We start from the raw sequence: 12711 nt of genomic DNA, 5'->3' as shown, positions 1-12711 counted from the left end.
GTGTCTAATTTTGATTTGATTGAAGAATTTTGTCGGGATATAACAGTTAAGTTAAAAATTACATTAATTTTTGAAGTGAACATTTTTATTAGTTTTTCTTTTTTGAATCTCTCAAAAGTCTTTCAAAATATTCGACTGTTTTATTTGTGAGGGTAGGATGCTTCGTTTCCATATGCATCTTTAATGTTTAGGGGTTTCATGCTTGCATCAGCCAAAGTTTCGTTGCAGATTAAATATAGCGGTTTCGGTTTATCTTGATAATTATTAAAAGTGAACCCTTATTGCAGAAATGATTCATTGTATCTTCTTTTTTTCTGGACGAATCTGGCTCTTTTCTTGTATTTTTGACTTATTTTCCGATGTACTCGAAGTGGCTTTGGTTTCTTCTTTCCCGGATTCACATATCTTAGCTTGATTTAGCCACTTATCCTTTCTAGAGTACAAATACAACTAAAATAAATCTTAAATGAGTGAGGATGTTTTTAATTTTTATGGAACATAGAAGTTTATAGCCATTATCATTTACCACGTAATTGAATGATTAATGGACACTGCGCAATTGGGCGAAACCTAAACTCTATTGAAAAGTGTGCTGTCACAGAACAACAAACTTACACTTCATTTGCTGGGTAACTTTGACAAGATCACTACAACATAAATCCCCACTACTTGCTGAACCTTCACGAGTTACTGAAGGAAACCAACAAAAAATTGCTTTTTCTATTTACTTGTTACTGAAATGTTAATAAGTGAAATTAATTTATCAGTTCACAATATATTTCCGCGACTCCCTGATGGGTCACAACCCATAGTTTAAGAAGCTTTGCTACAAACAAAACAAAACAAAATTAAACGTTGCAGATGACTTTCTCTTGTATAATTTTTTTTTTATGAATACAATGATAATTTGTTGGTAACTGAAAATTCTTGGGAAACAATCGTGAAAAATAATCTCATTTAACTGGAGGGATTTTCCTTAAAGACGATGATGAGCTGGAAAACCCCAGTAGAGGAGCATCCTCTAAAGGGTCCTCTAAATCTCTAAGGGAAGTGAAACTAAGCAAATTTCAGGAAGATTTAGTAGCGGAAGTGACGCGCTAATAAATGTTGTGGTTTTTTGGCGATATTTTCGCACAAATTACCTTGAGTTCGAACCAGGTGTTTAATAAAAGGAAAGATATAAAGGTTTGAAACTTGTCTCAGAGGAACCTCGGAATTTGATTGTGATTTATGTGAGTTAAGTCGGCGGCCATTAACCTATGGGTGTGCAGAGTAGGTCTCAAGAGTAGTGGCTTGCTACCACTGGGCAGAGACAGGTGTTCATTAGAGGCTATTCGCCAAGGCTTACTGCTAATTGTAGGCCTGTTAACTGGCCACTGCAGGCTCAGGAAACACATGCATCGCATGGGTCTTTGTAGATCCTGTCAGGAAGAGGAGGAAATGGCACTGCACGGTGTTTTGTAAGTGTGAGGGGCTCGTGTGGCTAAGAATGTTACTTCTCGGGGAGGAGAAAACCAAGGCCTGAGTGCTTTACCCAAGAGTCGCTCTCCAGAATTAAGAGTCTGATTAAACTGAAGGTTGATTGAGACCAGTATATGAATGAACACTACTTTTTCGTAGTCAGGTAGCCTCTAGCTGTAGTAAAAGGAATCTACTAAGTAAATAGATTGTAGAGAAATCCAAACACTATTCTATTCTCTGGTATTAAAAGCTGGTCAAGACAGGCGCAAAAATGAACAGGGAAAAAAAGCTAACAGCTCAGACATGACAGAGTGTTAGGAGGTGTAAAAGCCAATTTGCTATTGGATTTCTTGTTCGACGCGTTTTTTTCCCACAGGAATTTCTGCGCTCAGCTGGGGATGTGCGTTCTGAGAAAACTTGATGTGCAATCATGTAAGGTGCAGAGAGATCTATGCACTCGGGTGCACTCGGCCGCATTCCATCGCTTGCATTCCGCTATGATCTAAATTGTCCACAGTTTTCATTTCTTATAAATATTTGATTGAAGTAACATCTTTACTTTTTGCTACAATCATTTTATAAAATAATATGAATTATTCTTTTGTTGTGTTGCCTACTGAAGATTACCCCCCAACCCCCACCCTAAAAAAACTTCATTCCACTGTTAGCAACGCTATCTCTCTGCGCGGCCGAGAACTTTTCATCTTAACCTAAAATTTAAGGAGCAATCTAATGTGTATTGCAGGATTGCATACTTTTTAGTTAAATACTTTTATCTCCCTGTATAATATTCGGGTTTATTAATTTAATTAAATAAATTGAATTTATATTCTTCTATTGTTTTATTTTTGTGTTTAATAAATGATTATTCTTTTTTATTCTTTCTTTTGTTTAGTTCCATCTTTCTTACACTTAAATTCTCCCGTTTAATACTCTCGCAATAATATTTCGTACCGTAAAAATTTAAAATTTGAACATATTCTGATTTATTAATTAAATAAATTGAATTTATATTCTTGTATTGTTTTATTAAATTTATGTTTAATAAATTATCATTCTTTTTTATTCTTTCTTTTGTTTAGTTCCATCTTTCTTACAACTTAAATTCTCCCATTTAATCCTCTCGCAATAATATTTCCTACAGTAAAAATTTAAAATTTGAACATATTCTGATTTATTAATTTAATTCAATAAATAAATAGAATTTATATTCTTGTATTGTTTTAGAATTTATATTCCTCAAAATTTAAGTTATTTCTTAGTACTTTTTCCCTTCCTTTCTTTTTTGGTACAAGTTATAAGAGGAACCAGAATTGGACATTTTGAAAGCGCGTCGTCACCACGATCACAAAACTCAACTTCCGATTGATGTTGCAAATAGAATTAAAAATCCAATACAGTTTGCTGTAAAAAGATAGGAGCAAATTAATAACAATTGAGAGATATGAATAATTGTCGAATAAATGCTATGCGTGTAGCTAAGGTTGATCAGTTTTGCTAGATCTCTAGCATTGAAATCTTAACTGAGATAATTTGACGCCAAGCATCAAAATCAAAGATCAAGCCATAATAAGCACGATCAGTATTAAGTAAGATATTCTGCTAACTCAGCGGAATTATAAACCACGTAATACTCGCAGATATAAGACTTTGCTCGTTCTTTTTTTTTCCTTATTTTTACGTAAAAAGAAAAACAAAAAACAAAATTAATTTCACTTTTAAAGAAAATTACGGAGTAATTTAGCTTATTAAAGTATTTTATACGGCAGACTTGATAGCCCCCCTTCAGGGTACCTGTTAAAGACGTAATTTTCAATTCTTTTACGAGAGGGAAAATATTAACGAAAGTTGGTTAACCTTTTTTCTTTTAAGAAGATTTGACTCCGCGACTTCAGCTTGAAAGTTCTCATCACCTTGAAGGAGCCTGCGGTGCTGCTGTGAGAATATCCGCTCCAACTCCATCCGCCACAATATCATGGCAGAACGGGGGGCAAAAAAAAAAAATTTGTTGTGAACACTCACCCGACTTTCTCATACTATCATGCCGGAAGTTACAAATCATTTTCTTTAAACTCGGAATTTTTAAAAGCATATGTTAATATTACAGATGAACCAAGTCCCTTCTACTTCCGGGAGCGTCCTAAAATAATTTTCTATTTTTGTTGTAGAAATTAGTTTCAGTAATTTTCGAGAATTTCGTACTTCCGGCATCATCGTTCTCGACCGAAGTAAAGTGTGAACTTTACACTTTCTTTTGGACCAGTTCCATTCAAGGGGTGCCCAAATGGGATATTTCCTGTTCGCATTATCGAAGATTTGACAGGATCGCTGGACTGCCTCTTACCAGTACAGTAAGGGATAGTGAAACCAAGTTGAATGGTGAATGACGTAACATAGAAGTAAGTGGTTAATGAGGTCATTCCTTTTTTTGGTTGGAGAGGGGCGGGCAGTAATGAGCCTTATCTGACTTCCAGATCTACCAGGTCTTGGGATTTCCTGTTCTCCACTCGCGGTATCACTTTCTGTCTTCGTTTAAGGCGAACACTCGGATTAGTTCGGCGTTATTAGTGAAGTCGTCAGAGCGGATAACGTACCCAGCAGAGAGAGACAGAGAGAGAGGACACGCTTGCAAAGTTCCCCCTGCCCACCGTGTGCCGACTCATTATTCCGTCCGGGTGTCTGTGCGCGTGCACTCAGGTAATTTTCTCTCTCTTTTAGCTTTTCTCTTTGCGCTCGTACCACCCGCAGTTTCCATTTCATGATTTCCCGCCGGTTGTTTTTTTCTTTTTCTCCTTCTGGGGACATTGATCCGGTCTGTTGAGTAGTATTAATCTGCTTAATTTTTCGCGATGGTAAAAAACATCACGTCAGGGAATTTTCTTATTCCCCCAGCGTGCACAAAATGACTGTGAACTCTTTTTCCGGATTATTTTTTAGCTCCTTCGGACCTACTACATACTTAAATGAAAATCTAAATAAAATTAAAATCTAACATGGTCGCATTCGACAATTTCCGATCTACTTCCGGTCTACCGATTTGTTTAAATTTGCGAATTTACTACCTTTGAATGAATTACAGATTTAAAGGACGCAAATTAAAACAAAAATGCAACTTATAAAGAGAAGCGTTACCTTGAATTGCCCTTCAATTAATTTTCTTGATTTTGTAGATATTGATTTTATGTAATTGCAATAGCAAGCTTAAATCAAGAAAATCTTTAATGCATTTTCGGGAAATTCCAACAATAACAGAGAAATTTACCTCATAAAATGGGATTGGCTGCTTTTTAACCGATAGTCTGTCCCCATCGTCGTACCTAGATAACGAAACAGAACATACTGGTATTTTCCGAATGTTGAGTTTTCCGAATAGCCGAACAAGAGCTTGCCAAATCAACTACAAGTTTGCAATATTCCATCAAGCAGGAAGAAAATTATAAAACTATTATAAAAATCAATTTTATATGAAAAAGAACCAAACACTTTAATAATTTTTATGGGTTAGAATATAGTATATTAATCTTAATTGACGTTGCAGTTAATCGACCGGAAATTGATAATCTTTGAAATTCGCATACACAGTTATTTTTAAATTTTTAGTGACTTTTTTAATGAAGCAACTACCGACTAGCGTAAATTCGAATTCAAGAAATTGGATTTTCCACAAATTTAGGTATTTTTAAGGCCCTAAAGTACAAAAAAAAAAAAAAAAAAAAGGGGAGCACCCAGGATTCTCTCATTCTTCAACTAAATGCTAGTTTCCTTTTCCTGCGGGACATTTTAGGGTAAAGCAACTACTAGGATCTTGGCCTTAGAATCAGAGAATTTGCACGAAAAGGGTTACAATGTAAGAAGTTTGAACTTAATTCGTTCATGATTCTTACTTCCGTTCCAGAGATTTCCTCCAATGTTGGTAGTGTAGGGTTGGAAAAATCGTATTTGAAAGGGCGCTTTAAAGGGAAGTTTCCCTCTGAAATAGGACTTAACGACGAAAATTCTAATAATTTTACAAGTTTTTACTAGTAAATAGTATAGCAAAGTAATGTTTGAATTAGTAAAAACTGTACAATTCTACCACTTCTGATGATGCTTGGCAAAGTTTAAAATAAATCCTGGGAGTTATTTTCGATAAAAAAAAAAAAAAAGGGGGAATCATCCAATAAAAAGGACATCCTGTACTAAAAGAATGGTCTCGTGTTGGTACCTGAACCATCAGAATGGATCTTCTCCGTTTTGTAGTTAGGTTGACTGACTTACATACTCGCAGAACACAAAATAGCTAATAAAATATCCCAGAAGCACAATTATACCTCTTCAGGACCACTTTTTTTGTCAATTTTCACGATAAAAAAAAAAATAAATAAATAAATAAGCAATAATTTAATTGGGTTATTGAATACCAAGAAAGTGGGTATTTACTTCGATATTAACCTCGCTATTTCCAAAATGAAAATATAATTATGGCGAAATTCTGATAAAAACTAAATTTTCAAAAATTTTACCACGTTCTTCAATTAAATAAAAAAAATTATAAAAAAAATAAAAAGGCATAAATTTAAATTAAAAAATAATAAAGAATATCTTATCAACGAATTAAGAATATCTATTGGATACACAAGGTTTTAGTCTATCTTAACTGGCTACTTTACCCGCACATCTACAGTGTATTGCAGGATTGCATACTTTCTAGTTGAATACTTTATCTCCCTGTATAATATTCCTATTTATTAATTTAATTAAATAAATTGAATTTATATTCTTCTATTGTTTTAGAATTTATATTCTTCTATTGTTTTTAGTAAATTTATGTTTAATAAATTATCTTTTTTTTGTGTTTTGTTTAGTTCCATCTTTCTTACAACTTAAATTCTCCCGTTTAATTCTCTCGCAATAATTTTTCTTACCGTACAAATTTAAAATTTGAATATTAGATAAGTAGTTTGTAAATTACTTACTTGTATTTTATTAAGGTGGTTGGTTGCTAATGGCGTAGACGCTTCTTTAGATGTCCACTTTCCAACTTATTTGATCCAGCAATATCCGCGAATGTTCAGAATTTGGGATTAAATTTTTTTTTTTAAATATTTATCTATGAGGGGGGTTAATAAGGTGGGGCAGATATGCAAATTATACGGTAATGATTGGTAGACAAATTCTAGGTGAAAATCGATCCGGTTTCTCTCAATACTTACTAACTGCGATCTTTTTTTTTTTATTATTATTTTTTAAATTGGTTTTGTGGATTTATTATAAAGAAAACATTAAAAGTGGATTTGATCAGAGCTAAAAAAAAAATCTCGGGATATCCAGAATATTGTAATGTTAAACGTTGAGCAACTAGATGCACTATGCGACCAGCAAACAAGTCGCACTTCAGTTTTGCTTACTATCCCCACCACGTGCAAAGCTACTAGTCAGTTCTATGTTGGAAACACAACCGGCTGTACTACTCCCACTTTGGCGGAGAACGTCTGGGTACCTTGCGGGCGCCAATCTAGCGAAACTCTTGGAATGGTCTGTCAGTCGGTGAAGTGCTCTGTAGCTGGAAACAATGTCAACAGCTGCTGGCTATCCCCGCTCATTAATGCTTCTTCGCTTCATTCTATAGTTTATTAATGGTCGTTTAATTAATTTTTAAATTCAAGAAGATGGTGCATTTTAATTAATCATGAAAAATAAATGTTACTAATTTCTTACTGATAATTTTTACTTTCCCCCATTTCCCCTACCACATGTCAGGCTCTGTTCGCAAGTGCCATTACAGTGTCCATGTAATTTCTACCATTTGTAATTTTCTGAAGTAGGTTTCTTTTCAAAACTAGGTAGGGTCCAATCAACATACTAGAACCCTAAAGGTATTTTCGGAAGTTTAATTATTTGAGTAAGCAACGAGGGAAAGATGTATCCTCCCGTGTAAGAAATGTCTTCCTCAGTTCAGGATCTCCTAGCTGGAATCTCTGAAATCATCAGGAGATTCCCGCTTCAAGCATACTGGCAATTCTGTCCTTTTCAAAGCCGGCGGGCAGTAGGTACTATCTGTGTGTTCATTCAAGTCTCTAACTTCACTCTCCGTGTACTTTGATCTTGTCTTCAGTTTGGGATGCTTGCTGTCTAAAAATTCGAGCCCTTATTGGAGAAACCTTGCTGGGAAGACCTTAGTGGAGAGACCTTGCTGGTAGCCAACCACTTGTTCCGAGATGCCATTGTGTGCTTGTCAGCCTATCAGCACACTCATTTATGGATTATCTATTTTGCTCGATGCATTTATTTCTATGAAGTTCAAAGATCCCAGTAAAGGTTAAGAAAAAGTGAGAATCTTGAGGAGAATAGAAAGAGAAAGCGGGTCAAAGAAGAAAAGAGAAAACCTCCATTGATGAACTTTAAAAGGTCAATCAATCAATATCTAATTAGGATTCATTGAAGCAATCATTAGTCAGGTGTTGGGCTTGATTGACAGGCGATTGTAGTAATGGCAGTTTATTAATTAAACAGGAGATTCTGGGTGTGGACCAGTTGTGTCGGTGAGCTCCACTGTTCATTCATCACCACGCCCGGCTAACTGACGGCTTCATTTCTAACGTTTCCATCCTCGATGGATAATGGCTCCATTAGTGAAACAGGAGAGTAATCTTTGTCCTTGAAGATAAATAGTTTAAAAAAAAAACAGCTGTTCAGTTTCAAGGACAGCAAAACAACTCACACGACTTTCACTAGGAGTAGTTTCTTGACCACGGGGATATTGAGGGCCCCTCCGCCTTCATGGTGAAGAACTGTTCCAGGTTTTCCAGAGAAGGGATGTGTGGGTAGCAGATAGAGTCAATCACTACCTGCTGCATGCTCCCATCCTTCTTCTTTAATGTCTTCCCCTCCAGTTATTCTGAAGTAAACCTTTCCAAATTTGAAAACCTACAGGATTATAGGTAGCGATATATTTCCGTTGGGGGAAGCCCGAGTTTAGTTAGACTTTTTTTTTTTTGATGCAATGCGTTCTCCAAGATCTATTGCGCCTCCTTACTGAGGAGTCAGGTGGTAGCCTACAGAAGAAGCTGTGTCTTCTTCTCTCTCTTCGGAGCCCACAAATCTAGTTTTCTCCCGATGATTGTCTGCCACTTTCCAGCGTAGTGCTTGCTGTCTTCTATCCGCTTCTTATATATTTTCGAACCCCATTGTATGGTTAATGAAAATCTTCACTATACAAAGAAAAATTAGAGCACCAAATTCGGCGAAACCGAAAACGGAAGTACACCTTTAAACCAGCACCACTGGTAGCTAACTGCCTAACCCCTCTCTCATCCGTTTACTCTTACTGTTCCTATCTAACATTTGCCCCAGAATTCCGCTCCTGGAAAACATAATCTATGTTTTTTCTTTCAATTCCAGATTGCTCCTTGTTCCACCAATAGCTTTCTAAGGTTCAGCTTCTTTAGTTGCTTTTTTGAGTCCCATAAGCATAAACACACCCAAGAGCAAGTCTCTGATCTCCATTTACCCGGATGACCATGAAATCTTCCATGTCGAGTGGAATTTTTGGTTCAGCTAGAGCAGGAATGGCGAACCTTTTTGAGACGTGGGTCAAATTTTGTTCATTTTTTTTTTTTTTTTAGTACTAGCTCTTGGGTCACCAATTGCCCATTTGCACAAGGGTTAAGTTTAAAAATTTTAAACTGAATATTTTCAAAACTAAACATCTTTAAAATTCAGTTGGCTTAACGGGTAAAATGGGACGAAACAAGTGGCTATGGAAGTCTCTTTTAATAAACATAACTGAACAAAACCTGAACAAAAGTGTGTTTTATCTGAAGAAAAATCTAAATATGGTTATTTGCTTTGGGTTGTCGATTTTTTTTTGTAACAAACAAAATATGAGTAAAATTATACATTTTATTTGATATTTTGTAAACACTTTTGCTTTATTTCAAATACTACAAAAGCATTTGTCGTCATTTGCGTTTTAGAACTGTTATGATCAAACTAAAGGTTTTGTAGATAGCATTTAAATTGCTTTTGTGTCAATGCGTGATTAAAAAAAATACAGATAGAATATAAATTATCCACACAATTAGAAAATCTAAATCAGGCCCGCGTAAACAAACAAATGGTTGCCTAGCAATTGTGGGTCAGTGAAAAAGCTTGCGCGGGTCAGTGTCTGACCCGCGGCGGGTCATAGGTTCGCCATCACTGAGCTAGAGTTTATTGTGCGATGTTGCTAAACCCAAATATTTTCACAAATCATCTCAATACATTTATTTTGTATTGAGGGGGGGATTGGGTATTCTGCTGTACAGTCTGGGATACCTGCAGGGTAGATTTTAGATTTTAACGGGCGGGACGGGACCTAAGCCCCACGACACCGCAGCCACAGGAGGCTTATTGTACCTTCCCTTAAGTCCTTCTAAGAAGGTTGAGGGCTTTCCCTACCAGTTCCTTCTGCGCTAAAATCTCCTTTGGTCTCAAGGTACCAAAGATGTCGTAGCGCAGTCTCTCGATTGCAACGCAATCGAATAACAGGTAAGAGGCCGTTTCTTCCTCTTCCTGGCACAATCTGCACAACGGTCCCGAGCTATTAAGCCCCCACCTTGTGCAGGTGCTTTCTGATCCTTCCGTGCCCTGTGAATAGGCCCGTGATCAGAGTGATCTGATTCCTGCCCAAGCCCCAAAGTCTCTTTGGTTTTGGGTTTACACAGCCAAGGGCATAACACTCTTGCTGTGTTTGACCCCAGGAAGCATCACCCAGTTCTTTTCGTGTTCTCTCCAGATCCAATCTCTGAGAGCCTCACGAACTGAACCCGTGGTGATCCCTAGGACAGGCTCTGGACCGATGAAAGGAGTGTTAGCTCCATTCCTGGCCAGTAGTTCAGCTGTCTCATTCCCCTTAATTCCCACATGACCCGGCACCCATTCTAACCGAACTTTATTTTGTGCGGAGCCAGTAGTTCTAGGGCCTTTCTGCATTCCCAGACCCAGGGAAGAGGTAGTATTGAAGGAGAGAATGGCCTTCAACGCGGCCTAGCTGTCCGAAAAGATGCGAACCTCCCTATCCCTAAGATTCATTCGCACACCCTGGTCTCTCTTCAAAACGAATAAATCTTTCGCCTTTTACCTGCAGGGTAACAACAAGTTTCCTGAACAAGTCCAATTTAATTCAATCTACTGCGGGCTTTCTGTACCCATCTACCAACTTTTAGAGAAAAGCTGATGACTAAAGGGAAGAAAGGGAAACTTTGAAGAAGATTGTATAAAAGAAAAGATTAGTTTCTCAAGGAAAGACTTGCCTCTCTGCACCATTACCAATAACAACCTTCTCATCGTGGTTTATTAAACCTTAATCTTTCCTAAAAGTGTCTCTTATATTTTTTTTTTTTGTATATATAGCCAACCATAAATTACTTGGCTAATTACTTTTAGCCAAGTAATTAAAGAGTAACTACAGACCAGTACACGGACTTAATATTCCAATCATAACTGTTTACAAAAATAAAAGTAATTCTTTTTTAGGGTCGACTCTCTGTAATTTTTTGTTTATTTATTTTATTTAATTATTTTCAGCTAACTTAATGAAAGGCCGTTAAGTTCGTTTAGTTCACTAATATTATTTTTTTATTTATTTTAGAATTTTAAGCTATTATTTTATTACTTAGTGTTAATCTGTTTAACGATTCAAAAGTAATCATTGTCAATTTAAAACGGTAAATTATATACTGGTATTTTTACTAAATAAACAATACTTGAAAACAGTTATTGACCTGTGGTGGTTCACAATAAATACTATGTTGCGCATGCGCCCCATAATTCTTTGTTATTTCCTTTTCTTTTATTGTAAATAAATAATAAAATATGTTACAATTGGTGTCCAAAATATTGGACACGACTTCAATTAATGCCCATTGTGCATTATGTCTGGTTTATATGGGTATCTTGAAATGCAGTATCCCCTAAGATCACGACATTGTCGTTTGTTTTCGTGAAAATTATTACCTGGCTGTGGGTGTATGTATGTGTATTATATTTGGAACGGTTTCCTGTGTGGTCCTCCAACAGAGCTTGAGATTCTTCTTGGGAAGGTGTCTAGGGATTTGGCCATCTTAATTGACTTCTTTTTTTTGGGGGGGGGGGTCCTACTCCTTGGAAGTGGTTCGCTTGCCTCACGGTTTCAAGCTGTAAAAGACTCTGAAATGGCGTAATAATAATTACGAGATGTGGCTATTAAATAACGAGACTATTGCTGTAAAACATTTTATTTTAAATGCATACATATTTAGTTATTATCACCTTCAATATACACCCCACCCCTATCCCTACAACGCTCCATGCGAATTTACCCATTGTTCGAAACAGTGCTGGAAGTCTTTTTCTGTGAGCTCCCCGGCATGACGCGTGCCGCTTTTTCTTTCACAGCTTCAACGGGCCGAAAAATCGTGTTCCTTTTAATGCAGATTTGACTTTGGGGAACAGATCTAAAGTCACATGGGACGGCCAGGTCAGGCGAATAAGGCGGATGGCCTAAAAACTGGGATGTTGTACTTGGGCTAGAAACGTCGTCTTGCGACAGACAATGCAGTGTGAGCCGGCGGCGCGTTGTCTTGATGGAGAGAACCCCGTGACTTGTTCTTCCACAAATCGGGTCGTTTTTTTCCTTATTCTTTCACGGAGTTGAGCAAGCACCTCACGGTAGTAATGTTGATTAATTATAATCGATATTTTCATCCATTTTGGACGTGAAAGGGCGACCCTTCGGGCGGTCATCATGTCCGACGTCTTCTCGGCCATCTTGCAACGGTTTTTGCGCAAACTAGTTCTACAACCAGCGTTTTGTTAAGATCTGTGGTTATTTTGCTAACTCTAAGTGAGCTTGTAATAGTGAGTGGCCACATATCTTGTGGTTAACTTGGACGAACTTGGCGAGCTTTATTGTCCAGCAAAACGATTTGGAATTTTCGAATTTGAAGAAAAGTTACAATCTTAGTTGTTGGCGTTCACACCATCTAATTCCAGCTTGTGAACTTTTAGTGAATGATAAAGTTACCATTGGTTCTGTTATTTTAGTACGCTCTTTATTAGAATAGAATTATACCAGTTTCCTTTAAACTGGAAAGCAATAATGAGATCTAAAGTTTGGCTAAGAGAATTGAATGTGTGGACAGAACAGTAGAGTTTTCTAGATCGATATATGTGCGGTGTTATCAGATCGGTTGCTAGGTTACCCTAGTTGTCTCTGACCATGCGCAACTCAATCAGCCAATCAGCTTGATA

General features: G+C 36.8%; 2 protein-coding genes across 2 annotated transcripts in view; one reads left to right on the top strand and one right to left on the bottom strand.

Annotated features, from left to right (window-relative positions):
- neo (ZP and PAN domain-containing protein neyo) overlaps positions 1 to 6760 on the bottom strand; it is a 207742-nt gene extending 200982 nt beyond the window's left edge. The window contains exon 1 of the mRNA XM_074137308.1: positions 6417 to 6760. The gene's annotated coding sequence lies outside the window, so the exon portion shown is untranslated. The remainder of the gene's footprint in view (positions 1 to 6416) is intronic.
- Atg16 (Autophagy-related 16) overlaps positions 1 to 12711 on the top strand; it is a 351557-nt gene that overhangs the window by 209602 nt on the left and 129244 nt on the right. The window lies entirely within an intron of this gene.

This window comes from Rhodnius prolixus, unplaced genomic scaffold (genome assembly GCF_049639745.1).
Source record: "Rhodnius prolixus isolate KJV_2025 unplaced genomic scaffold, Rpr scaffold_5, whole genome shotgun sequence".
NCBI lineage: Eukaryota > Metazoa > Arthropoda > Insecta > Hemiptera > Reduviidae > Rhodnius > Rhodnius prolixus.
This window is presented reverse-complemented; position numbering and strand designations above follow the sequence as displayed.